Source organism: Alligator sinensis, unplaced genomic scaffold (genome assembly GCF_000455745.1).
Source record: "Alligator sinensis unplaced genomic scaffold, ASM45574v1 scaffold1170_2, whole genome shotgun sequence".
Taxonomy (NCBI): domain Eukaryota; kingdom Metazoa; phylum Chordata; order Crocodylia; family Alligatoridae; genus Alligator; species Alligator sinensis.
Window position 1 is genome coordinate 81,005 of NW_005843180.1, and position 3,270 is coordinate 84,274.

General features: G+C 61.6%; 1 protein-coding gene across 1 annotated transcript in view; it reads left to right on the plus strand.

Moving 5' to 3' along the window:
- RNF44 (ring finger protein 44) overlaps positions 1-3,270 on the plus strand; it is an 11,060-nt gene that overhangs the window by 7,680 nt on the left and 110 nt on the right. The gene's annotated exons all lie outside the window — the stretch shown is intronic.

Sequence of the window (3,270 nt, forward strand, 5' to 3'; positions counted from 1 at the left end):
GGGGCACGGACTCGGCCTGGCGCCACCCAGCGGGCTGCCTGCGGCCCCGGGGGCTGCGCCCAGGCCCCCGCACTCCAAAGACGCCGTCGCCGCCGCTGCTCATCACTCTCCAGGTCTCCGTTTTGTTGTTCGTCCTCCTCCTCCGTTCTTTTCTCTGTCGTGTTTGGTTCCGTGGCCGCTGGACCCTCCCCCCGGCGCGGCGGGGGCAGGCCTGCCCGGCGGGCACCAGGAGGCATTGGTCAGTGGAGCGCCGCAAGGGCAGGACCCGGGCCTGAGGCACTGCTGGGCGCCTGCCTGCCTTTGGCGTCCCCGGCTGCTTGGTTCTACCCAGCTGGGGGCAAAGATTTCCCCCGCCCCATGCCCCACTGCTGCCCTGGGGGCAAGCTCTCCCCCCCCCCATCCGCGGGGCCGTGGCTGGGAGCGATGCCTCCTGGGCAGAGCAGCTGGCCCGTGCCCTTGAGGCCACCCGGAGAATCGTGGTGGTGGCTCCAGTGCCCAAAGCTCTGCTGTGCCAGGTGCCCCGTGGCCTCTTCCCACCCTGGGCTGGGCTCGCACCTGATTTTTAAGTATCTCCCACATGAATTTTAATTGCACTTGGGGGTGACTCACTCCAGCCAGCCCCCTCTCCCCAAGACCCTGGCCCGGCAGAGCGTGGCTGGTGCTGGTGCTGCTGGCGAGCGGGGCTGGTGCGTCCTCTGTCTCGTGGCGTCTTTTTCCTCCCCTGGCTCGTATCATGGAGAAGCCCAGCTAGTGATTCCCCGACCCCTGCCCTGGAGGAGCCGTGTCTTCCCTTCCCACCCTGTTGGGTGAGGCCCCTGCCCCTACCCTTTCCCCCTCCCCGGCAGGGCTGGGCCCTGGCGATGCCTCCACGTGGCCTGTTGCCCGGGCGTGAGGAGCGCGCTGGTCCCGTGCCTTCCCGCGTGTGCACGCGCCATCCTGCCCAGGCCCTAACTGACCGTAGCAGGGAAGCAGCCGCGCCCGGTGCCCTAGAGCTCTGGCCGTCGGCAGTCGTGTTGCATGATGTCTGGAGGGGCCACGGGGATGCCCGGCCCCCTGTATAGTTCACACATATGCATGCCTGTATGACCAGCTTGGGACGTGGTATTGGCCGACTCGAGCCAGCTGTGGGGTGAGGGGGGTGGGGCGAGGGGGTCTTTGTGCTCAGCTGATTACTGCCATGCACTGTACTGCACATGTCCGCGCGCCGCAGCAGCACCGTAAGGCTTTCGGGGCGCCTCTCCCTTCCCCTCGCCTGCCCGCCGGCCCAGCTGGAGGGGGAGGTGGGGTCTGCGCGGCCAGCCGGGCTCGAGCTCCCCTCTCCGCTAGGTGCCCGGGGCGCAGGATCCTTCCCACGCCCTCGGCCAGGACTCTCCCAGCCCCGCGGCCATGAGAACAGCCCCCAGCCCTGGTGCTCGTGAGCTTCCTGCAGGCACAGACTGGCCCTGCCCTGGGGTGGGCGCACGGGGAGCAGCCGCTGCTGGGAAGCCCGGGCTGGGCCCAGGTGCCTTCCCCTGCCCGCGTGGGAGGGGACGGGAGGGGGCTGCGGTGCCCGGGGAGAGTCTGGCCCAGCGGCACCCTGCCCACGCGGCCTCCTTCCCGCGGGCACCAGCTCTCAGCAATACCGCGTGGAAGCCGCCTGGCGGGAGCCCGGCTGCTCTCAGGAAATGCGGCCCCGGGGCGAGGCGTGGCGTTGCAGGAGGACCCGGCCCGGCCCCAGGCTGCGGGAAGGGCCGGGGCTGCGCCACGTGCCGCCGACGCCTTCGCGCCCTTGCACCGTGTGCGTTGTGGGACTTGCCCAACGGCAGCTTCCGATTGGCTGGAGGGAGGGACCGCCACCCCCTCCCGGCCAATCCAGGCGAGCCGGGCTGGTTCCCGCTGCCCTTTCGAGATGACCCGCTCCCTTCCTGGCCCTCTGATTGGCCCGCGCAGTGCCGTTTCCCCTCGCCTCGACCTCCCCGTCCGCTCGGGCGCGGGGCAGGTGCCAGGGGAGGGCGGAGCACACCAGCACCCCGGGCCGGCGGCTCCCTCGCCCCAACCCCGACCTCCCGCGTGACACGAATAACCAAAGCTCTTTACTGTACATACGGCAGGTGTTTCTATGTTTCTAGCCAGTCGGAGCAGTGTTGATGCCCCTCTGTTTTAAACCCCCGTCCCCGTCCCCGCCCCTCGCCCCTCCCTCCCGCCCGGCGCCCCCGGGCGCTCTGGAAAGCCTTACGGTCCTGTTGCCGGCGCCTCGAAAGCTCACAGCTCGTGTGCTGCAGAATTTACTCCGAGGAGCAGCTAAAAGTATCATTTAAAAGACGAAATAATAAAATACGAAGAAGAAAAAAAAAGACAAAAAAATACTTAAAACAATTATCTAGGGTGTTTGTGATTGCTGATTGCGCTGTAGATACCACTGTTTACCAATGATTTCCTGTGGTGGGATAGTGGACTGTTTACTGTTCTATTATACCAGTCCCTCGGCCTTCCAGCGGGACATCCCCGGCCCCTGGACGGCGCCCGGACCTGTGTTCTGTGTTAGAAAGTCTTATATATATATATATCTATATACGTGGGTACAGCGCTATATACATATATATATATATATATATAAATCTAATTTTTTTTTGCTCTGTTACTTGCACATTTTACAGTTACCTCATTTTCCCCATGTATGTATTTGAGAAAAAAAAAAAGGCTAATATATAGAGAAAAAAACAAAGGTTCTTAAAAGCTCTAAAAGTGTTTGTTTTTCTTTTGGGTTTTTGTTTTTTGGGGTTTTTTTTCTCCATTCCATTGGAATCGCATTGGTTTTGTAGCATCGCCCCTCCCTCGTCTGTTGTATTATATATATGTGTATTATACTGATGGAAATTTTTAACAGATTTGTACTTTTTTTAAAATGAAAGTTGCTAGTTCTGCTTGACCGAGTAGTGCAATCATTATTTTTTTTAATGTTGTGGCTGATTTTGAGAGGGATATTCACTAATAAATGTATGATGTATACCGCCGCGCCGCACCCGCCTCCCGCCTCTCTCTCCCGGGCTGGGCCAGGGGGGCACGTGGGAGACGGGTTGGGGGACGAGGGGGCCCTGCTGGGTGTCGGCCAGTGGCTGCGTGGGCCCGTGGGAGCCCAGCACCCAGCACGTGGCTCTTGGTCGGCCTCCAGCGTGGTTGTCGGGCACTATTTTCTAGCATACAACGTGCACCTTCCCCATTCGGGGTGCGTGTGTGCAGCGAGGAAGTTGATTTTCTGCCTGGGGAGGAAGCTCTGGTTTGATTCCTGCT